The following is a 24386-nucleotide window of genomic DNA, read 5'->3' on the forward strand; positions in this document are numbered from 1 at the left end:
GTGGCCAGGGGTGCTTTTGCATGGCTTTGGCTAGTGCACCAGCGGTGTCCCTTTCTTGAGAATGCAGATCTGGCCATAGTTACCCATGCCTTAGTCACGTCATGGCTGGATTACTGTAATGGGCTCTATGTGGGGCTGCCCTTGAAGAATATCCAGAAACTGCAGCTAGTGCAAAATGCGGCAGCGAGGGTTTTATCTGAAGCTGCCCGGTGGGAGCACATTACACCCATTTTGAAAGAGCTGCACTGGCTACCAGTTTGTTTCTGGGTCCAATTCAAGATGCTGGTTTTGACCTTTAAAGCCCTTAACGGTTTGGGCCCGGGATACCTGAGGGACCATCTGCTCCCAAGGGTTGCTGCCCTCTTAGTCTTGATGAGGTTATCTGAGGGGGCTCTGCTCTGGGTGCCGACAATAAGGGAGGCTCAGTTGTCATGCACATGGGACAGGGCCTTCTCTGTTGCTGTCCCCAGACTCTGGAATGCTCTCTCGGTGGCTATTCACTCCTCAGTCTCCATCACAGTTTTCAGAAAATGTGTTCAATCTTGGCTGTTTACACAGGCTTTTATGTGATTGTCTCTGCTGTTACTTCTTTGTATTTTATACTGTTTTTATGCTTGTATTTTAAAACTTTTTAATCAGATTTGTTTTTATATTTTGGCTTAATATTTTAATTGTGGCATTTTTATAAGCTTGTTTTTAAATTCTGTGTAAACTGCCTTGGGATTGTTTTAATGAAAGGTGGTATATAAATTTATTTATTTATTTATGCATTCATTCGATTTTTATACTGCCCTTCCAAAGTGGCTCAGAGCAGTTCACAATTAAAACCAAACAATTAAAACCAATAACAGTTAAAACAGAAATATAAACAATGTAAAACATCAATTAACAATTAAAACATCATAAAAAAACAATTAAACAATCAGAACAATTAAAAACCCAGAAAACCAGGTTATAGCATTAAAACAATTAAAACTAATTAAAAACCCTGGAAGGCCAGGCCAAACAGATAGGTTTTAAGGTCAATGAAGAATTCAGATTGCGTATTTCTGCTGGGAGTGCATTCCACAGCCCAGGAGCAGCTACAGAGAAGGCCCGCCTCTGTTGCCACCATACAAACCGGTGGTAACTGCAGATGGACCTCCTCAGTGGACCTTAACGTGAGGTGGGGATCATGTAGAAGAACGCACTCTCTAAGATAACTCGGACCTAAGCCATTCAGGGCTTTAAAGGTAATAACCAGCACTTTGTACTTTGCCCGGAAACATATCGGCAGCCAGTGTAACTGTTTCAAAACAAGCAAAATATGGTCTCTCTGGGTTACCCCAGAAACCAATCTGGCGGCCGCATTCTGAACTAACCGGTAAGTTTCTGGACTACATACAAAGGTAGCCCCACGTAGAGCACATTGCAATAGTCAAGCCTGGAGGTTACCAGCTGATGCACAACTGTTCTGAGGTCATCCTCTTCATGGAATGGGTGCATCAGCCAAAGCTGATAGAAAGTACTCCTGGCCATGACCTCTACTTGAGGGTGAGGCCTGGGTCCAGGTGTACTCCCAAGCTGTGTACCTGCTCCTTCTGGGGGAGTGTAACCCCATCCAGCACAAATCAATCAATCAGTCAATAAAAATAAACTCTCATGAGATGTGCCATTTACCATGGGATGTGCAACATACATCCTAAAGCTTTAAAATACATAGATAATGGCTATTTAAATGTGTGTACTATACTGAGGAGTGGGGGAAGGGAAGAGGGTGGAGGATGTTAATGGAGAGAAACAGGGATAGATCCAAACAAATTCAAGCACAAAAGGAAGGCAGGATTGGTAAAAGGTTCTATAGGGAAATTGAAAGATAGAAAGATACAGACTTGGATGAGTTTGGGACAAACCAATTAAGAGATCTGGGGAAGGCAGCAAAGGAAGATTGAAGACAGACCTGGATGAATGTGAGTAAGGAAAGTGGCTTGGGTAAAGAAAAGAGGACCAGAGGGGTAGCAGAAAGACAGAGGAAAAGAACCCAAATGGGTTCCGGTAGAAGGAGTAGCACTGAGTCAGTCTAAAGGAGTGTACAGGGGAATAGGAGAGAGTGTGAGAAAGCCCAAACATGTCCAGGTAAGGAAAGCATATCTAGCCCATCAGAAGATTCAGAGGAGGGAGCTGAGTAGAGAGACAGATAAGTTCAAATGGGTTCAGGTAAAAAGAATCAGGAAAGAATGGGGAGAACCAACTTCGTTCTAAGAAGGGAAGGCCGCAGCTTGGCCTCCCAACTATGGAGCGAACTTTGAGGTGGAGCTATGCAAATGAAAGAGAACTATTACATTCAGGGAGGTGAGATTGGAAGAGATGACAGTCCCTGTGTTGCCAGGTGGCCGTCTATGGGAAAATGGTTGTCAGTATGGGAATTAAGAGGAACTACATCACAGTGCACCATAACGTAAGTGTCTGGGTGGTTAGAGTAACTTAAATCAAAAGGTATATTGGAGTGATAACCCTAACAAGGAAAATAAGCTGGAATTCATTCCAACCCAAGCATTTAAGCCTAAGAAACCCTTCTGACTGTGGCTCACACTCTCAGAGTGATCCACAGGATGAGGCATAAGACATTCTTGACAAAGACATGCACGCCATCCTTCAATCCAACCATACGTTGAATGAATAAATTGAATCAAAGCAAATGAATAAAAAAGTCATGAGACTGTGATCTTTGGACTGACCTTAAGGTCAAGAGTCTCTATGGGGACTCTTTTTTTATTCTAGGAAGAGTTGACTGCCCTCCCTATAGAGAAATGGGTCATACCCCTTTCCCACCTTTAATGGTGAAAAATAGATTTAAAACCTTCTAGCCTAGCTGGTTGATACCTTGCACTTTCTCACACACACATACACATAGGGTGGGAAGAATGGATAGGGGGTGAAAAATAGAAAGCTCCCAAGAGCGGAGGAATAAATGGGATTCTCTTTATAATTACCTGCTCTATGTTAAGCTGGAGTCTCAGTGGAGAAAAATGGGGTGTGATGGTGACAAGCAGAGAGGCTTACAATCTTTAGGATGGGTCCCAAAGACTGTGAAAAATAGGGGTCTCTAGCCAAGATTTTTATAGGGTAGAATGTCACTAACCACCAGTCTCTTCTCAGGTTAAAATTAATATGAATGATCTTCAGTGGAACACAATAGAATAATGGGTTCAAAGGGGCTAGACTGCATAATGGGATTCCTGGGGAGCCAAATGTTGAATTTGCAGATCAAAAAGGCTTGTGAACTTTAAGGCTTAGGCAGATCTGAAAAAAAGAACTGGGAGGTTTTCACACCTAGATGCAAAAATGAGGACATACAGAAAAACAAGAAGAGTCATGGAGCCTACTTTGGGGCCTTACAAAGGCTGGATTTGGACATAACGGGGAACTGGAGGCAGATGAGCCAGAGATCCCCAAACCTGAACATCCGAATGCGGGAAACCGCAGTCCAGACCCTAACTCAAACCAAGGATTCACTCACCAAACTCCAATTTGAACCCTTGGTTTGATGTGAGGCTTGATGCTTGGGCTTCCCGTTTGCAGCTGCCTCCATTATGTCCAAATCCAGTAATGGAGGCAGCCTTCCCTGGGACTGGAGTTAAGAAAGGAAGTTCCTCTCTCACTCAGGCTGCCACGGCTGTCCATCACTCAAAGGAGTCAGTTCCCTCTCCTCTCTGTAGTCTCGCAGACTGCAGAGAAGAGGCCAGCACTTACATCCAAATTCAGACAGGTAAGCACGGTAGGGGGCAGGGTTAGGGTTCTGTGTGATGTCTGAATGTGGCTAAGAGTCTGTTTTATAGTGGCGGCACCAGGAAAATTTTTGAGGGGGGCACAGAGGGGCAAAGTGCATTTGTGGGTGGGCTAGCTGCATCTCACATATTAAATTAGTGAAACAGAAATGGGTGGTGGCTCCCTGGAGATGCCCTTACTATTTCAGGGTGTTGAGGAGCTCTGTACAGACACTTATGAGGAGAGGAGAGGAGAGGAGAGGATAGTTATGCCTTCTTCCTTGCTTGATTTTCTGGGCTGTCTTTAGCTAGGGTGTTGAACACTGTTCCTTTCTTGAAAAAGCCTGGCTCTGAGTTGAGGTTAAGGGTGCCCTTAACCCGGCTCCAGGCTCATGTGTCAGTGCAAACAGCTTGCAGCTCATGTTGACACAGAGACGGGCTCTTAGAGCACCCGTCCCCTGGGGAAATCTCCCAGTGCATTGCGCTCAGCATGTGGTGTACTGTGAGATACTCAGTGGTTGGGATGACGAGTCCCAGCCTCTGTTGCTCCGTGCTGTATGAGTAGCCCCACTGTATGTTGACAAACTGAAGATGGTCAAGGTTGGCATGAACATAAATATATGGAGAAAAAGAGAAAATCTTGGAACAATATTCCAAGATTTCAGTTCTGAGGAGAAAAACAAACAAACATTATCAAGAACAAGAAAAAAATGACTGAGAAAGGCTGAGAGGGAAAGAAAAGCCAAAAGTTCAGTCCTGGCAGTTAAGTCTAAGGAAATGGACATTAATCTATTGAGAGCTATCTAAGGGTCAAATGGAACCTTACATTTAAACATATAGTTTGGGTGTGTGTGTGTGATTGTTTTCAAGTAAATAGCAGCTGTGAGTGGCCTGATATCAGGACCATGGTGTGGCAGAAAGGATTATTTAAACCTCTCCTGCTGTGTGACAAGTCTCAATGAAAATGGAGCCCCCAATGCTGTTATTAGATCCAGGAGGGAAGCTTCCATCGGTATCCGCTGAAACTTCTCTCCCAAGGTGAATAATAGCAGCATCAGGGGCATGCTTTTTATTGGGACAGTCATACAGGAGAAAAGCAATATCATCTCTCTGTGCATCACAGTCCCTCCCCTGATCCCTCCCCTAGTATGGCTGCTATTTTACTGTGGGGGTGGGGACCATATGGTGCTAAGCTATGCGTTTAATGTAACATGTAGTTTGATCCTGAGAAAGCAGTATATCCTGGAACAAGAGAAGAAGAACAGGTATAGAACAGTAGAGTTGTAGACTACAAGTATAAAAGTGTTATTGGAAAGCAAACTAATGCATAGTAGAACTAAGAGGGGAGAAGTAGTACTGATCTCTGAGGAATCTCTACAGTTAATAAAAGTTTTTAAATAATGGTGAGAAAGCTATGACTGAAGTTATAATAAAATAGTACCCAAGAAACCAATGGTGACATTTCACTTTTGAATCACTATTGCCAAACTGGCAGATTATGCTATTGATCCAAATCCCTGTTTCACTGTCTGTCTTGCTTTATCTCTCCTTCATCTCTTTACCACTTTCATAAACACATCTTATTTATTTTTAACAATAGCTATTAACATTTTATGACTATATTTCTTGTCAATTAAAAGCACGTTAGGTGCCAAGTTGAAATGACTAAAATGTTGAACTGCCAACATTCTTGTGATGGCCAATATCTATAAATATATAATTAGGATGCTTTCATTGCTCTTTGCTAGAACAATTACTATAACATAAGCAAAGATTAGATCTAAACTGACAGTACTGAATCTTTCAATGTCATTTAAAAATATTCTTGTAATAGCGGGGGTGAAGATTGGTAATGTTCTGAATAGGGATGAACAGATTCCCTCAGTTACTTTTAATAACTATTCTATGTTTCTAACATCTGGTTATTTCTGTTCTAGTAAATTTCTGGTTGGAAATCTAGATCTCTAGATGTCTTTAGTGGAACAAATGTTTCTTTTAACAAAATATTTTACACAAGGGGGAAAAAGAATTCAGAACAAGCCAAGCATTCCTGGATTTTAAAAACAAGCTTTTTATTTTCAAATTATTTTGAAGAATATAAAATATGCATATGCGCAAGTACACAATTCAAACAATAAAACAACTTCTTTATAAAGTTGTATTATATTTCTTCACTTCACATTCATAATTTCCTATGAATGCCACAAAATATAACTCTGCCAGATTCTGAAAGAGGAATACATTCTGATGGTTATGATTCTGTTCTGAAAAATATAGAATATGCAGGAATATGGAATCTTGAAACTGAGATCATAATCAGGTACAAGCTTCCCTATTTCCAGAACAGAATCTTAAGATTTCAAAGCAAAGTTTCCGAAGCTGAAGCAAGATACTGTTTCATAACTTTCCAGATCTTTGAATGGTAGTAAGTTTCATGGGATCCGTTTTCTTAAAAGAAAAAAAAAACTGTATAATTAAAGAGGTCGTTCATATGACCGGGGCAGCAGGCAGGGGTTGGGAAGGCTGGTTAAGCTCACCTTCCACCCAGATGAGTGATGGCTTGTTTCTGGGAGTGCAGACCACGTTCCCAGATGAGCAGCGCTATGTGCGGTCCCCTGGGGATCTGGAGCGCTACATGCAGCACTGCATGCATACGTCAGCCTCTGGGGATCCCACAATGCACTGCATGACATGCACGATACATTGGGGGATTTCCCCAGGAGATGGGAGCTCTAGGCACCTGTCTCTGTTTCTGCTAGGGCTAAACATAGCCCCAGTGAATACAAAATCCCAGAGCTTGGGGTAGGGGCTTGCTCAAGCCCTTAACCCTGGCTAAGAGTCAGGTTTAAAAATGAGGCTAGGCGACGCTGCCCCACGGGGATCAGGCCCAATCCCAGCAGTTCTCATACGCAGCCTAACCCAGGCTATCCCTAGGCTGGGTGTGAGAACAGCCTCAAGGAGTTTTAAAAATATCAGCTTATTTACAAATGTACACAGTCAACATAAAAAATCTTACTTACTAAAGCATCATAATTTTACTCCAAAGCAAATAGCACATGCATGGAGCCCCTAGAAAGCAGCTGTAAAACAAGCTTTCTGTATCCTCCCCAGGTTATATTTCAGCTGCTAAACTGCTTTTCTGAAGTCTAGCTCATATCCAAGCATGTGAGTTGTGTTTAATAACCAGTTGTCACCAGTCATTAAAAGTCATTGAGCAAGTATTTTTGGCCATTACCGCCCACAAAAGAACATCTTTAACTAGTTATATAAAAGCCTAAAAATGGTTACCTCTAATTCAATGCAACATAACATCATTACCACAACATTATTTTTATTTACTACTTGACAACTTTACCACCCAGTGCAAGTCTCATTTTCTGTATGCAAGATAATTATTATATTAATTGGGTTTAAGAAGAAAAAGAACACCTGAGGGGACTGTTTTGATTCATTTTACATTAATCTTTCCATGCACAGTTTTTGCATCCCATAAAATAGGAATTCCCAACCTTTTTTAAAACAAGGGTACACTTTTTCCTCAGAGAGAGAGAGAGAGAATACAAATTTAAATGTTGCAGTTATAAGACAGGCTACTCCAGTCACTGGCTTACATCCAGACTAAGTTACTCATGAGTACTCCCATTGAAATCAATAGGACAAGTTTACCTGTCCTATTAATTTCAGTGAGAGTACTCAGTGCTGATTTCCTGAAGTCTGTCAGCCAGGCTGAGGGGAGGGGTACATTAAGCTTCAGTAGATAGGCAGCCAATCAGGAGCAGAGGAGGAGGGTACATCTTAACTCTCCTCCCGCCCCTTCTGGAGTGGATACATTGCTGAAGATATATCTGCTTCAAGCCAGCGATCTTCAGATAGGGTGGCTGGAGCATAGGGAGGGAGGAGGGCTTTGAGTCTCATCCCTGGGAGTCCTTCAAGTACCCCTAAGAGTACTAGTACCTGCTGCCGAGAACCCTTGCCATAAGATATTTCCATAAAACCTTCTTTTCTATTGAATAAAACACTTCATGAGTTGAAATTAGGGCTGTTCACACAACTTCAGAGAAGTCCTGAAACAGATGGAATCATTATGTTGTTAGGTTTCGGATTCCCTACACTAAACCTGCTCCTAAAAGATGTTTTGATGTTCAGAATAAGCCCCTGCCTGCTCTTCACCTTGCACTCTGTAACCATTGGCTGCTGCCCTCAGTTGCCTCTTATAACCTTCCCCCTCCACCCGACATCTGCCAATACCGTAAGTTGCCACTCTCTAGGGGATTGCAGTGTTCAAGCAAAGCTGTCAAAATAAACTAATGTGAAGGCTTCTACTAATAAAAAGGCACTTAAGCAAGAGCCTACTCAATGGCCTGTATAAATGGGACAAACAAATTTTATTTGGTTGCATGTAGGTGTGTGTGTGGTAGGTAGGGAAACAGGCTGAAATTAAGCCATTAGTATGAATTACATTAACAAAGAATTAATTTGTTAATTTGTTACATTAACTAAGAATTTATTTTGTTGTAAACCACCCAGAGATATAAGTTTTGGGCAGTATAAAAATATGTTAAATTAAAAAAATAAAAATAAGAAAGAGTATTTTTGAAGTATTATCTGCAGATAACAAGAATTAGGTTTTAGAAGACCTGTTAAAACCAGCACAATTGTTAGCCCAGGAACCCATTTTCAATAACAATCATTCATATATGTGTGTACACACACACACACACACACACACACGTACGTGTGTGTGTGTGTGGCAGCTATCGCGAGAGTTCACGAGTAGCTTCTGCATAGCGATGGGGACGGGTGGGATTGAAGAAAATGGTGACGGGGGTGAAGATGGTGAATGGTGGCGGTGGCCACTTGGCTGGTGGACGGGCAGAGAAAACGTGGGTGGGGGAGGAAGAAGGCAGCAGGAGGCCAGGCGGGAAGAAAACAAGGGTGGCGGTGGGTGGCAGGGGGAGGCAGTGGGGGAAAGCAGTGGGCGGGCGCGGCAGTGAACCAGAAGCGCAGATGCTCTGTGCCTGGCCCAGCTAGTATACCTCTAAAATGCAATGCTGAAAGATTATTTTGTCCTGCAAATGTGAACATGCCCTCACTTTTTAAAAAAACAACAAAGGTGTGGTCTGCATATTTTATAATACAGATTGATGGGATAACAAAGGACAAAAACCCCTTCTAACTGGGCCTTTTAAAGTTCCTTTTATAATTCTCAATTCTCTTATTCTTAGCAAGGAAAGAGCAACTGTCCCCATTCTGTCCCAGCATAGTGTTCTGTCAGTGGATGTTGCTGGTGTATCTACCTGGTGGTGGTGGTGTTGGTTTAGAACATGAGCCCTTTGGGCTAGAGAACCATCCTCTTCCTATTATTCTTTTTCCTTATAATCACTATAACGTCTGCAGCTAAGAACCAGGCTACTGCTTTTAAATTAATGTATTAAACTTTGCCCTAGGCCCATCACCAGAAATTTTGTAGGGAGGAGACTTATGAGGGGCAGGAAACCTGATATGTTTTAAGTTATTAGGAACATAGGAAGCTGCCTTATACTGAATCAGACCATTGTTCCACCTAGCTAAGGATTGCCTACACAGGCTGTCAGCAGCTTCTCCAAATTTTCAGGCAGGAGTCTCTCTCAGTCCGATCTTGGAGACACCAGAGAGGGAACTTGGAATCTTCTGCATGCAAGCATGCAACTACTCTTCCCAGAGCAGCCCCATCCCCTAAGGGGAATTTCTTACAGTGCTCACATGTAGTCTCCCATTCAAATGCAAGCCAGGGTATACCCTGAATAACAAAGAGAACAATTCATGTTTGCTACTACCTCAAGACCAGCTCTCCTTTCATAGATGAGTTCTCCTCCCATGAGAGTAGAATACTTCCTATTCAGTAGTATTGTGTCAGTGCATGAGTAGAACTGGCTAGAAATGCCACTGGCACATTTTTGTTGTTGTTGTTGCTGTTGCAGTTAATGAAAGCTGAACATTCAGGAAAAGTGCTTTTTCAGCCTTTCCTCACAGCTTCTAGAGATTGTCCCCCAGTGTTCCTTTGCAGTTACCAATTTGGCAACTGCCACAGAACCAGTTTAGAGAATACCTGCCAATACAGTCGGAAAGTGGATGCACCCATCATGATTAGTAGTGCCATCTCCCCCAATTTTCTGGGTAGTATCCAGATTTTAAGCATGTCACCTGGATTGCTTAGCCCATCTGCATTCTCCTGGATTTCAACCTTCATTTTTAAAAAAGGTAAGCTGTAGCCCTTGTAGAAGTGAAGTCATGGAGCAAAACATGTGGTCACTATTCTGCTCAACTGCTGGAATTAGATTAAGGCTAGCTGGGAGAGTTTCACAAGTACAGTAATCGTCTGCGGAATGTGCCTTTGTTTTTGTTTTTATCAGTGGGGGATCTCTATTGGGAAGTTGAGAAGATAGCTTGCTTTTTATGTAAATTACTGCTTGCCTACCAGGGCTGTGTATTGCAACCACTTCCAGACAGCATTTTAAGTGTGACAGAATAAGAGCCCGCTTCTCCACCTTGTCAAGTTAAATTTAATGGCCATGAAGTGTGGATGCTGACTGATTCTGGTTCTCCATACACTATCATTTCCCATCTACTTTAAAAGAAACTCCTTACTACATCAGATCTGCACTTGCAGCCTTCAGACATCCACCCATGGGGATATGGAGGTCCTAGAATACAAAGGACTTACTGCAGAAGGGAAAGTGTATGTGTCCCCAAAAGGAGTCTCAATATCGGGCTGGAAACATCAGAAAGATCTACGGATTGTGTTAGACCCAAATAGCATAGAACCTGTATTTTGGATGAAGGAGCATCCTTATGCTGATATGACAGCATATGAAATGTCAGTTTTGCACACACTCGGTGACGAACTTGGGACACACAATATCTCAGAGTGGCATATATCCCAAAATAGACTTCGTGAAAGCTATCTGGGAAGCACCAGAACAACACAATAAGGATGGAGTTCGCTCATATTTAACACTATGAGTATTATTATATTTAACACTAGAGTATTATTCTAAATTCGTTAGACAATTTGCCTCAAAAGTTGCCCATTGCATCTCCTTTTAAAAAAGAATGTAGCATTTAACTGGGATGCATCCTGCAAGGCTGGTTTTCAGACTATCAGATCGGCCATTGCTGAAAGCCCTGCTCTCACTCCTTTTGACACCAACTGGCACATTATTGTAACCACTGATGCTTCTGAATATGGTTTTGGTGCTGTCTTGACCCAGCAAAAAGGGGACAGGGAAGTTATAGTTGCTTTTGCTTCCAGAGTGCTTACTGCATCAGAGAAGATTTATTCTGCCATTGAAAAAGAAACTATAGCATGTTTCTGGGTAGTGAGGCACTTCAGGACTTACTACTTGTGGGGCAGAAAAATCACTTTATGACCAGACCATAAACCCCAATCTGCTTTATTTACTACTAGGAGATCAAGTCAAGCAACCCCAAGAATAGCCAAATGGATCACAAGACCTATGGATTTTGATTTCCAGGTGGAATATCTTACAAGTCTTCAGAATACAACTGCAGATTGTTTATCTCATCTTCCACTTCCAGGCCAAGAGGAGCTCACAGAAGAAGAGGATGAGGGAGTTGTAATTGTGAAAACAACTTTATCCACACATGGAGTGATCACTCCTTCTGAATGAAAAGCCTCCCTCAGTGCTTACTAAGCGCTTACTGAACTTAAACCTTACATAACTAATGGATGGCCATGTAAAAACAAAGTACCTGAATATCTTCAACCATACATGCACATAGCAAGTGAGCTGTCTCTTCTCAATGAGCTGGTGCTGAGGACTGATCGTTTGGTGGTGCCAACCTCCTTAACAGCAGAAGTGATCGAAATTTCCCATGAAGGTCACCTGAGCATGAGCTTGACTAAAAGGTGAATCAGATAAGGTTTTTGGTTGCCAGGTATGGACAAACACATTGAAGATGTGTGGCTTGTGCTGTATTTGACAAGTCACAGAATACTTTTTCCAGGTATGGACAAACACATTGAAGATTATGGCTTGTGCTGTATTTACAAGCCCCAGAATACTTTCCCCACCCACTTTACTCCAGGAGAGTATCCCAATGGTCCCTGGGAAAAACTTGATCTGCATATAATGGGACCTTTTGATATCCAACCCACAAGCCAAAGATTTGGTATAGTGATGGTAGATTACTATTCCAGGTGGCCAGAAGTTTCATTTGCTGACATTACTACAAACAAGGTGATCCAATTCATGGCTGCAATTTTTGCGAGACAAGGTCTTCCTAAAAAACTAGTGACTGACAATGGGACACAGCTTACCTCATCTGAAATGGAGCAATATTTCCATAAGCACGAAAAATTTCTTTTTCTTTCTACCATCCTCAAGGGGATGGCTTAGTGCAAAGAATGAAGAGTTTAGTGAACTCTTTAGTGTACAACTGGCTACTATGCACCATCAAACCTGGAAAGAGGAAATCAGTGAAACTCTATTTGCTTATCGAACTACTCCTCATTCCACTACAGAAAAAAACATCACTTTTTTAACTGCTGAGAGGGCACAAAGATACTACCAAACTTACACAATGGCAACAATAGATAGGGCTTTCTGTGGCATCTCGCTCAGAGGCTGAAGAGTTTTGTGATTGGGTAAGGGGGAAGCAACAAAAATACAGATTGTATGTGGATCAAAAATGGGGTGCAAAACAGCAAACATTTCAGGTGGGAGACTTTTTTCGAGTACAGCTGCCTTATAAAGTGAGAAAGGGATGTTCCCAATATTCTGGACACAAACAAATTGAAATCCAAGGAGATTCTGTCATATTGGATAATGGGAAGAAATGGAACAGCTCAAGAGTTTCCAGCATGCATTCTATGAGAAAAGAGGAGAGTCAGGGCTTGAGAAAGGAAATGGAGAGGACTTTGATCTTGCCTCCAGTTTTGAAAGTGACAGGCAATCCTCTTTATCAGAAAGAACATTGCTAATAGATCCTGTGCCAGAGAACCCAAGAATTAGGAGTGTGCATGACAGGAGACCACCAAAAAGACTTTAAGACTTTGTCACTGAATTTTAAATTAATTCAATTCTGGTTGTTATAAAGGGGAGGGATGTGTTGCATTCTCTCCATGTTTTGTTGTTTAGAAGTTTCCCCCTCAGTGGGGATCCTGTAGAGAGTGTGTGGGGTGGAGTCAGAAAGGAAAAGGGAGGGAAAGGAGAAGGAAAAAAGTGGAGTTGTTTCTGAAGAAACTTTTCATTGAATCTATATAAAATTACTTTGTGTTTGTGAGGGAAGCAGCTATAAAACAGGACATTAAAAACATGAATTATTATGCTCAAATGTCCACAGTAATAGAGTAGTCTCCTACATTACTATTCCTACTGATTTAGATTTGACCCCGTTCCTTCTCCCCAACTTCCTTGTGAAAACAAACAGTACAAACACCTGTGAATCTGGCCTAAGAAAAATCCAGTTCAGCCCCCACCCTGTAAAAGGTCAGAATGCATCAGAAGACAATGTTCTGATGTCTTTCTCCAGGTGGTATTGCTCTCTGTAGCAATGTGCATTTATTTATATAGCCATGATGTAGTAAATCTGCACTCTGAATTGGCTATATTCGGCACCTGCTTCACTAGGCTATTTTGCATGTGGCATCAGTTAAACAGATGTAAATACACTGCAATGTGCTTCCTTGGATATTCATTGTTCAGGACACATAAAACAGCTTAATTGTAATCTCTGTTTCTATTTCTAATATGCAAGCAGCCTCAGGCAATGGAATAAGGATTTAAATAAACAGGAATGAGGATGGAAAGAATAATGCAGGATTTCAGGTAATACAGAACTCAGGAAAAAATAAAATGTAGATTTTATGGAAATTGTATTTTGCTCTTATTAGAAGTATTTTTTAAGAAAATGTGTGAGAAAGCAAGATTAAAGTTAAAGTTGTAAACAGTTAAATTATTATTCTTTTTCAATGTAAATGAAAATACTTGGGGGAAATGAAGCAAAGGAATTTGGAAGCATCACAAAATTCAAATCTTCTATTGTGCATTACCTCTTTAAGAAGAAATTCAGAAGGCTTCAATCTGAGACATGCCATGAGGAACTGAAGGCGGAGGAGGGGCACCTTTTCAGCAGAAGGCTGTGTGACTAGCTAAGCTTGTATGATCTGAACAGACCTGAATAGCATGGTGTTTCCCATGCAAACATACTGTGGAATGGAGCCACAGGGGAACAGGAGCCAATGGTGGTGGCTAAAGAGATAATGGTGCCAAATGCCCTGCTTCCGCATCTGCTGCCTTTGCCCTCATTTTCATTGCTGTTGTTCTTGCTAGCCTTAGGACTCAACTGGACCTCAACCTGGAAATGGAGACTATCAGAGGAGGAGGAGCATACTACAGCTGAGACCTCTGGTCTCCGCAAAAGCCCCTTAGAGCCAATAAACCCAGAGTAACCATAGCTTGTCACACTTCCTGCAGGCATCCCCTCAGGGGAGCATGGGAGCCTGGTGCCCCTGCTGTGAGGCTCCTGCCACTCTGTCACTCCTGAGTTCCCAGGAGTAGAAATGATGCCATGCCAGGGCTGAGCTCCAGCTCCAAAGTGGAATTCCCACATGGCTACTTGGAGCTTCCTTTATGATGGGCCCCTTCAAGAGGAATGGAAGGGCTGCTCAGGCACCACAACTGGCTTGAAGATTCAATAAGGGGTTGGGATGTTGCTGGTTATATAGCAGCTTCAGCTGGCACCAGCCTTTTGCTGCTAAATGAGCTCATGACTCCTTCCGCTTTGCTAGACCGGGGTACAGACAGCTGGTGATAGCACCAGCTGCTACAACTGCTTAACTCAGTGTTAAGTGTACTGCTAGCTATGAAAAAGAGGAGGGGGCACCACTTGATGAAGACTACTCAGATAACAGCAGCGGCGGGAGAAAGGGATGGAGGCAGGTAAATGAGGCTGCAGGTGTCCTGCTGCCACCCCAATAATCTGCCTCCTGAGGCAGCCACTTCACTGGGCCTCATTTAAAGGCCAGCCCCGGCAGCAGCAACCATGCTCTTCCTACAATAGAATAATCAGCTTTAGTTTGCTAGTCCCAATGTGAGTAAGGGATCAATATCCAATTGCTCACCTAGTACAAGGGGACATCTCCTAAAGGGCTGGTAGACTGAGCTGTCACAAAGCCACCAACAATTAAAACTGGAACAGATTGATGGAGGTGTATACCATAGTATTTTCCCCCTAAAGGATAGAAACAGGCAGACGAGGAGCATTGTGATTGTACTGTGGTGCTAGGTGGCAAATCACAGAAAACTACTTGTAGAATATCTACTTAATATTTTCACTTACGTCTTTATTTGTAGGCTTCCTTCCACCAACCACAGATATCCAGGCTTACCAAATGTGACAATGCAGTGGCATTCTCCATCAACATGAGTTAGCCTTGATTTCCCCCCAATTCATTCTTCTATTTAACCCCCAAATGGCCACTTTATTCCCTTCCATGGTAAATTACAGTAATGTGAAAGGTCAACCAAACAATGAGTAAGCCACTTGCTGCCTTGATTGTTTGCGACTGGCAGTATTAACCTTTAGGCATATCTTGGGTTTTAATAGAGGAACCCATTTAAAAAATGTGGAATAGCAGAATGGATGCTTCTTTTCTCCAACATATTGCTTAGCATCATTGTCATCTATTTTTAGTTGGGTTAGCATTTAACCCATAGAACAAACCACATACCCACTAAGGAAAAGAAAGGTACAAGTGCCCATTTTGACATTTCATACACACATACATACAAATATAGAAAGTTGACCCAGGAACACTGCTAAACATGGGGCTTGTATTACTGTGCTAGGTGTCACTAACCCTTTGAAAAAGACCTTGGTGGGGGGAAGTTTCTACATACTTTGGCCACATGTCACATGTCTTGAGAGGACATCTGTGCTTCCTAAGAGCTCATGTCAATATGGAGAATTAGCACACGCTGGGAACTCTTCCTTTTCTCTTGTCCAAGGCATATTCATTTGAGTCAATAATCTCCAGTTTCATCTTTTAGGATGTTTCTTCAGTTCTTCAAGGATGTTTCTTTAGCCTGTAGTGTTCAACTCATATTTTACATGATGTAATTATATCCACTGGAGCTACCAAGAACTGCATATTTCATTAAAATGATGCTTCTAAAATTATCCTGGAGGTCTTTCTCTTTTTAACCGTCAATGTGAACTTAATTATCAGAAGCTGAAACACTGGGAAATAATAGTATTTTTATCCCTGTTTTATATTTTCCTACAATTCTTCCTTCACTGCTATATGTAAGTGGGATTTCACAGCATAAAGTCACTAGTTCCCAAACCCTACCGTAACTGAGCCAAGTATGTGTAACTGGCATAATGACATGTTCTTTTCCTAGTGAGTCCTGCCCACATTCCCCTCCATTTTCCTCTCTCATCTGTCTATTTTCCAGATAGGAAGTCCCTTCAGGTAGTGGCACATCCTCTCATTTGACCTCTGGCAAGTCAATAAGTTTGGAACATGTTGAGAAAAGGTTGGGAACCGGAAGCATGTGCTTCAAGTGGGAGTGATGCCTGAACCAATCCTAGTCCAATGCCTATGCTAGATTCCCAAGCTAGGGATGTGCAAACAGGTTCAACGTCGAACCGGTTTGGTTCAACTGTTCGGAGTCAAACCCAACCACCCTCTGTTTGGTCTGACCCCAGACCAAACCACTCTGGGGGTTCACGAGTTTTTTTAAAATTTAATTTTTAAAAAACTTGCCCCCTCTGGGGGAGTTTTCTGAGGTGGTGGGGGTTCTGTAGAGGTTCCCCCTCCCCCTGCCAGACTCCCTTGTGCCTGGGTCATGCCAGGCCATGCAGAGGCCTATTGAGCAGGTGTGGCGGCCTCCAAAATGACCACCGTGCCTAGGGGGAAAGTCCGAAGAGCAGCCAAAGAGTGGCCGAATGGTCAATAAGGGAGGCTGCTGGGGGAAGGGGAAACTTCTGCAGATCACCCCACCCCCACCCCCCGCCACGTCAGACAACTCCCCAGAGGAGGTAAGTTTTTTTAAAGAATTAAATTTTTTGTAAAAGAAAACTCACGAACCCCCCATCCCGGACCGGACCGAACTGGGAGGGTTCAAAGGGGTGCCGGACCAAACTGGCCTGATCCAGTTCAGGTCCAGTTCAGACTCGAACCAAACTGGACTAGTCAGTTCTGTGGACACCCCTATCCCAAGCTTCACCTGACCCACTTGTTACCTACATTTGAAGTTGGGCAGAGAATCTTGAGAGAATGTCAAATGAATCTCAGGAATCCAACATGGGAACTGGACTTTGGCAGGTTCAGATGTCACACCAATTTGGAGCATGTGCTCACAGTTCCTGACTTTTTACCAACATATTCTTGGCTTACTGATTTGCCAGCAGTTGTGTGAAGCTGCCCATTATAAAATGCCACATCCATGAACAGCAACATGTAAGTTGGTCTTTCCATCTGAATTTGATATATCACTATTCTTGCTTCATCATTCAAATGATAAAATAGCTAAACATTGGTGCTCAGTTCAGCAAAAAAAAAAGCAAAACAGGCTTGGAATGTTTCACTGGATTGCAATCCATGTTAACAATGGGATATTTTGTGTGGAGATCTTCTGGCTGTTTGATTGCATCAAAGAACTAGGGCTGTATGCATAATTATGGTTGCAGTATTTGGGGCACCAAGAGCAGCACCAAACAAATGGTTGGCAGTGTGGACTCTGACAGTATCAAAATATGTTCAGGAGGCAGGCCTGAACCAAATATAGACTCCCATCTCCATCCTCTGTCATCAGATAAGGGCCACTGTCTTTAGTAGCAAATAACTTGCTCAAAGGGTTTTTAAGCTATCTGGGGAGAGCAAAGAAAAGCTCACTCAAGCAATTATGGTTTTTAAAAGATAATATTGTGTATAAAGTAAACATTGAAACCCAAGCTGTGTTGTATTGCACTTAGAAAATGAAAAAAAAAAACCACAGTAAAAAGGAAAGTTGCATTCATCTTTAATTCCAGTTTAACAATATAACTAGTTCAAACATCAGCTTCCATCTCCCTTGGCCATTGTTAATGCTTGAGGCACATACTCTGTAAAAATATTATATAACATTGAATAAGAATACTTTCCTTTTTTTCTGAAGAAAAGATAGTTCATTATGATTTTATAATTGTGCACTTCTCTAAAAAATATTGGGCAGCATCCAGACTAAGGGCTCTTCCAGACAACAATAAAATGCAGGGCCTTCAAAACTTCCATGCAAGCTCCAGCCCCTGTCATACAGTCCACACAGGCTTCTGCACTCAGTCTCAATGCGATGTTATCCTCTGGCCACATGCCGAACAGTGACCTTGCGTGATTTTCACAGCAGCACCTGCCAGCCAGCTCTTGCATTATGTAACAGTTCTCAGAACACAAGAGCTGGCTGGTAGGTGGTGCTACAAAAATTATGCAAGGTCTATGTTCTGTGCGTGGCCGAAGGATAAGCTCAGTTGGGAAGGAGCACAGATGCCTGTGTGAGTTTGCACACTGTAAGAAGGCATCTGGAGCTTTGCAGATCCCACATTCTATTGCTATCTGGAAGACCCTTAACACCTGCACAACAATACAACACTTAACACTTGTACTCACACAAGTGGGGGGGCCCTATTTCTACTAATCTTTCCTTCCCTCTGAACCCCCTGAAAATATGTCCCAAGGGTTGGGAGAACCTCAGGAACAGATTTCCACGGGATACAGGAGCCTGCCAAGGCATTGAGGATTAGCAAAATTCCCCCGTACATCTCTCATATCCGCTGCACAGATGCGGCGGCCTCCAAAATGGCTGCCACACCAGGGAATAGGCCCGGAAAGGGCCAAAGACACCCAAACTGGGCAATTTTTACAAAAAGGAAGGCCAGCGGGGGGAGGGGGGACCTCCGCAGACTCCCCTGCTACCTCAGAGAAGTCCCCCAGAGGGGGTAAGTTAAAAAAAGAGATTTTTTAAAATATAAGGCTTGACGAACCTCCGAACTGGTGTGTGTGTGTGTGTTCAGTCTGGGGTCGAGCCAAACGGGGGTGGTTCAGATCGACCCCGAACCTTTGAACTGAACTGGTTCGATATCGAACCGGTTTGCACACCCCTAAAAGCAAGACCACTGGGACCCCATGTAAATCACTTTGACCTTTCTAAAGGAAGAACAGGATACAGGTGTAAAGCAATAAAACAAATATGATCTAAGCTTTTCCAAAATAATATTGTAGTAGGAAAACCTTATATTTAACCTTAGGGCTGTAATCCTGATAATTGACAGGCTGCTTACATTCTATGGACTTCGGGAAGATTTAAACAACCCAACTGAGTGACCAGCCTTGGTCTGTAATTTCTGCTCAGTAGAAGAAAATGTCCATGTCTGAAAGTTGTGGTAAGCAAAAACTATGCAATACACTTCTAAACTTTCAGGCATGCAGTACTGGGCTCAATGGACCAATGAAGAGATAGAAAGGCTTGGTGAGTATTGCATTATTCAGCTTGAATAGTGAATGCCATGTGTGAATATTGAGCATTTGTACAATGAAAGATTGCATGTTCATGGGGCTCTGCATGGATTTTTAGTGAGTTGATACTTAACCAACAAAAAAGGTTTTGAAGGATGTATTTTTTAAAGTATTTTTTAAATCAAGCACAAATGATCAGATAAAACATAAATGGGTTTTGAATTTATATATAACCAAACTTAGTCTACTGACCACCCCCACTTACTTACTTACTTATTTATTTATTTCAGCTCTATATCACCACATACCATCTCATCTTGTCTTTTGTCTTTCTCACTGTGAAAACAATGCAAGCTTGTTGGGACAAAGCTGTCTTTTTTGCTCACCACACTCTGCAAAATACCATATGTATTTATTATGCCATACAAAATATTATCTATGTAGTAATAGTAGCAGTAGTAGTAATAGAAGCAGTGGCAGCGGCGGCGGCAGCAGCAACAGTTTAATTTTAATTTTAAATTAAATTAATTTTAATACACTGCTTTTGATGAATTTCTATCTTTTGTCAATATGAGAGATATACATGCTCAAAAATGAATGTGTTCATCCCCTCTTTGATTAGGCATTTATTTTGTGCTTGTTTATCTCAGTTCTATAAATTATACTGTAGGAAGTCGTGCCTGCAGAGTGGCTACAGGAAAGGCCTCTGCATACATTCCATATTACATCTCTTTTGAATTGATGTCAGCAGTGTCAGAAGAGTTCTACAGTATCCAATCTGTCTCCAATGGTATCGTTGCTCAGTAGTACCACTCTTCTGTGAAATATTCTCCAGTTCGGAAACATGCTTGGTTGATATACTATGAAAGGAGTCTAGATACAACAATCCTTACATTTCAAAAAATGATCATTTATACCCAGTGGCTGTTGTCTCTATTGGTAAATATGATCCAGATGTCTTTTGTGATTACAAGTGATCTCAGCCCAAAGCTGCAGTCACTGGTGGCATTGCTTCATCACAAATAATTTTATCATAAGAAAGAACCAACGGCACAGATTTCCTGTCAATGCTGATAACATCCTGTCATGATTCTCTCATTCATATGAAGCTATTGATCACAGCTTTTTGAAACAAGTTGCTCTTTGAAAGTGATGGCTGTGCATATCGAGCGCTTGTTAGTGAAACATGCTTCACTGAGACATTTATTTTAGGAAGCATCAGAAGTCTGCATACTATCGAATAAAAAGAATGCTTTGGGCACTGGCTGAATTACTTGGATTATAAAAGGAACCTTTAAGCGCAGAGTCTCTCTCTGTTAAGATTTATCCAAGTGGATTATCAGCTATGTGGGACTCAGTTGCTATAACTACTTAACAACTGAGGATCCCATTGGTTGTCATCATTATACTCTTTAAGAAGGAAATATTCTGTAAGTAGCCATGCTGTGAGAGAATCTGCTTCTTTTATAAAACCATATTTTTACATTTTAGGCATGCTATAATTACATCATCAAGGTGCATGCTGTGAATTGTTAGGTTCCATTTGCTCCCTGATATTTATGTGCCTGAGGCGAGGCTAAGGATGCCACTTACCCTTACTCCTGAAGCATTTCAAAAGGGGGGCGGGGGTTGAGGAAAGGCGATTGCTTGCTGGCAGCCTTTCCTCAGTGCCTTGGCCACTTTTTGCGAATGGGCTGGGACAATGAGAAGAAACTGTCAACAAGCAGTTTCTTCTCCTTAGCAGAACCCGTAAGAGCTGTAGCTACAACTGAACATGGTGCAGGGCAGCAGCGGGGAACAAACAGAGCGAGGGGACCCGGGGTGTAGCTATAATTGAGTGAAAGGGTTCAAAGAACACGGGCCCCCAGCTCCTGAGGGCCCTCCAGATCCACCCCTCCCTATTTTCTTCATTTTCTCCCTCAATCTGGGGTGTGTGCCAAAGAGAGGGATGAACACGGGCCCCTTCTCCCCTAGCTACGCCCCTGGAGCGGACCCTGCTGGCTGGGCTAGAGCTTGCTATTTGATCCCTCACCCTCATGCTTCTCTGAAGATGGGGAAGGGGCCTAGATTCACTTTTTGTCTCAGGGCTTACTCCAACCTTGGTATGAGCAAGAATTATTTATTTATTTATTTATTTATTTATTTTTACATTTCTATACCGCCTTTCGTTAAAAGAAAACCCCAAGGCGGTTTACAAAAATTAAAACATACAATAAAAAGCAATAAAAACATCAAGCAATAAAAACATCAAGCTAAAAACATATAAAACAGGGGTAAAAACAATACAACAGATAAAAACACACAGAAGCAGCAGTAAAAACGATTATGTAAAAGCCTGGGTAAAAAGCCAAATCTTTAAAAGCTAAAAGCCGTGATGGAGTCTGAGGAACGACAGCCGGGCCACCCTCATTGTTGGCACCTGGAGCAGGGCCCCCTCAGATGTCCTCGTCAAGCAGGCAGCAACCCTTGGGAGGAGGCGGTCCCTCAAATACCCCGGGCCCAAACTGTTTAGGGCTTTAAAGGTCAAAACCAGCACCTTGAATTGGACCCGGAAACGAACCGGCAGCCAGTGCAGCTCTTTCAAAATGGGGGTGATATGGTCCCAACGGGCAGCTCCGGATAAAACCCTCGCTGCCGCGTTTTGCACTAGCTGCAGTTTCTGGATATTCTTCAAGGGCAGCCCCACGTAGAGCATGTTGCAGTAATCCAGCCGCGACGTGACTAAGGTGTGGGTAACCGTGGCCAGATCTGCCTTCTCGAGAAAGGGACGCAGCTGGCGCACCAGCTGAAGCCGTGCAAAGGCACCCGTGGCCACCACCTCCACCTGAGCTTCCAAAAGCAGAGCCGGGTCCAGTAGTACCCCCAAGCTGCGTACTTGCTCCTTCAAGGGGAGTGCAACCCCATCCAGAAGTGGTAAAATCTCCTCATCCCGATTGGCTCTCCTACTGACCAACAGTACCTCCGTCTTATCCGGATTCAATTTTAGTTTGTTAGCCCACATCCAACCCATCACGGCCTCCAGCCCTCAATTCAGGACATCCACCGCCTCCCTAGGATCAGATGACAAGGAGAGATAGAGCTGAGTGTCATCCGCATATTGCTGACAACTCAGTCCAAGTCCCCGGATGACCTCTCCCAGCAGCTTCATGTAAATGTTAAACAGCATGAGGGACAAGACCGATCCCTGCGGGACCCCACAGGCCAACGGCCACGGGGCCGAGCAGTAGTCCCCCAGCACCACCTTCTGGACCCTCCCCTCAAGAAAGGATCGGAACCACTGCAACGCAGTGCCTCTGATTCCCATACTCGAGAGGCGGCCCAGAAGGATACCATGGTTGATGGTATCGAACGCCGCCGAGAGGTCCAGCAGAATCAAGAGGGACGCACTCCCCCTGTCTAGTTCCCGGCGTAGGTCATCCACTAGAGCGACCAAGGCAGCCTCAGTCCCATATCCGGGGCGGAAGCCAGATTGAAAAGGGTCCAGATAATCCGTATCATCCAAGACCCTCTGCAGCTGGGACGCCACCACATGCTCCATCACCTTGCCCAAAAAGGGAAGGTTAGACACAGGTCTATAGTTATCCAGGTTGGAGGGATCAAGGGAGGGCTTTTTTAATAGTGGTCTTACCACCGCCTCCTTGAGGCACGATGGCATCCTGTCCTCCCTTAATGAAGCATTAACGATCACCTCCAGCCATCTGCCTGTCCCCTCCCTGGCAGCTTTTATTAGCCATGAAGGGTAAGGGACCCTGCACACTGCCCAGGATCTCGTCCACATCCTCAGGCCGCACCAACTGAAAAGAATCCAACACAACGGGACCAGATGGTACCAGAGGCACGTCTGCCGGAACTGCCAAAACTCTGGAGTCCAGGTCAGCACGGATGCAAGCGACTTTATCTGCAAAGCGACAGGCAAACCGATCACAAAGAGCTGTAGATGACTCCTCCCCCATTGTCTGGGGGGATGTGTGGAGCAAGGTTTTTACCACACGAAACAGCTCTGTTTGTCTGCACTGAGCAGACGCAATGGAGGCGGAGAAAAAACATTTCTTTGCCGCCCCCACCGCCACGGCATAGTCCCTAAAATGGGCTCTAGCCCGTGTTTGGTCAGATTCATCACGACTCTTCCTCCAGCATTGTTCTAGCCGTCGTCCGAGTTGCTTCATCGCCATAAGCTCTGAGGAAAACCAAGGAGCAGATCGGGCTCCACCAAGCCGGAGAGGGCGTTTAGGAGCAACCGCGTCAACAGCCCGGGCCATCTCTCCATTCCAACCAGGGCCTTGACAGGGTCACCAGCTCTGGACACTGGAAACTCCCCGAGGGCCATCTGGAATCCAAGCGATTCCATAAGCCTCCGGGGGCGGACCATCCTAATCGGCCCACCACCCCTGCAGAGGGCAGACGGAGCAGTCAAACTAAACCCCACCAGATGATGATCTGTCCATGAGAAAGGAGTGATCTTAAATTCCCCCACCTCCAGATCATTTATTTCCCGGTCTGCAAAAACCAGATCTAGAGTGTGTCCCACCACGTGGGTAGGGCCCGATATCAATTGAGACAGGCCCATGGTTGCCATGGAGGCCATGAAATCCTGAGCCGCACCCACTAGGGGGGCCTCAGCGTGGACATTGAAATCCCCCAAAACAATAAGCCTGGGGGAATTCAAGGCCACCTCCGAGACCACCCCCACCAGCTCAGGTAGGGAGACTGAAGTGCAGCGGGGTGGTCGGTACACCAGCAGAATCCCCAGCCTATCTTGGAGGCCTACCCTCAAGGACAAGCACTCGAAATTCTGAGATGGCCTGACCGGGCACCTGGAAACGGGAAGAGTCTCTCGAAAGATGACTGCAACGCGCGCAAAGGACTCCTGGGAGTTTTTTACAGCAACAGCGGGGAAGGGGTGGCAGGGAGGTATCCTGCTGCCCCAATTACTCCTACAATTACGGCGCCAGAGCGGGAAAGTGGCGAGAGGGGTAAGTAAACCCTCCCGCCGCTCTTAAAGCTACCCCCCACCCCAGTGCCGGACCACAGTTTGGCGGTTCCGTGCACACCCCTAAACACGATTCGAGGTTTTCCCTGCATATTGGAGCTTAGCTCAATTTATGTTCAGGGTAAAAAAAAAAAAACACTTCGGGTTTTTG

The 24386-nt window shown here is 43.7% G+C and overlaps 1 protein-coding gene and 1 long non-coding RNA gene across 5 annotated transcripts in view; one reads left to right on the top strand and one right to left on the bottom strand.

Annotated features, from left to right (window-relative positions):
• Positions 1–17759: 17759 nt before the first annotated feature.
• LOC128350228 (uncharacterized) lies at positions 17760–21004 on the bottom strand. The gene is made up of 2 exons (XR_008319204.1): positions 19519–21004; positions 17760–17858 (listed from the first exon to the last, which is right to left on the bottom strand). It is a non-coding gene; the product is annotated as an uncharacterized LOC128350228 (long non-coding RNA).
• A 2650-nt stretch (positions 21005–23654) lies between these two features.
• CFAP46 (cilia and flagella associated protein 46) overlaps positions 23655–24386 on the top strand; it is a 252958-nt gene continuing 252226 nt past the window's right edge. For all 4 annotated transcript variants that reach the window (XM_053308139.1, XM_053308141.1, XM_053308145.1 and 1 more), the window contains exon 1: positions 23655–24218. The gene's annotated coding sequence lies outside the window, so the exon portion shown is untranslated. The remainder of the gene's footprint in view (positions 24219–24386) is intronic.

This window comes from Hemicordylus capensis, chromosome 3, assembly GCF_027244095.1.
Source record: "Hemicordylus capensis ecotype Gifberg chromosome 3, rHemCap1.1.pri, whole genome shotgun sequence".
Lineage (NCBI taxonomy): Eukaryota > Metazoa > Chordata > Lepidosauria > Squamata > Cordylidae > Hemicordylus > Hemicordylus capensis.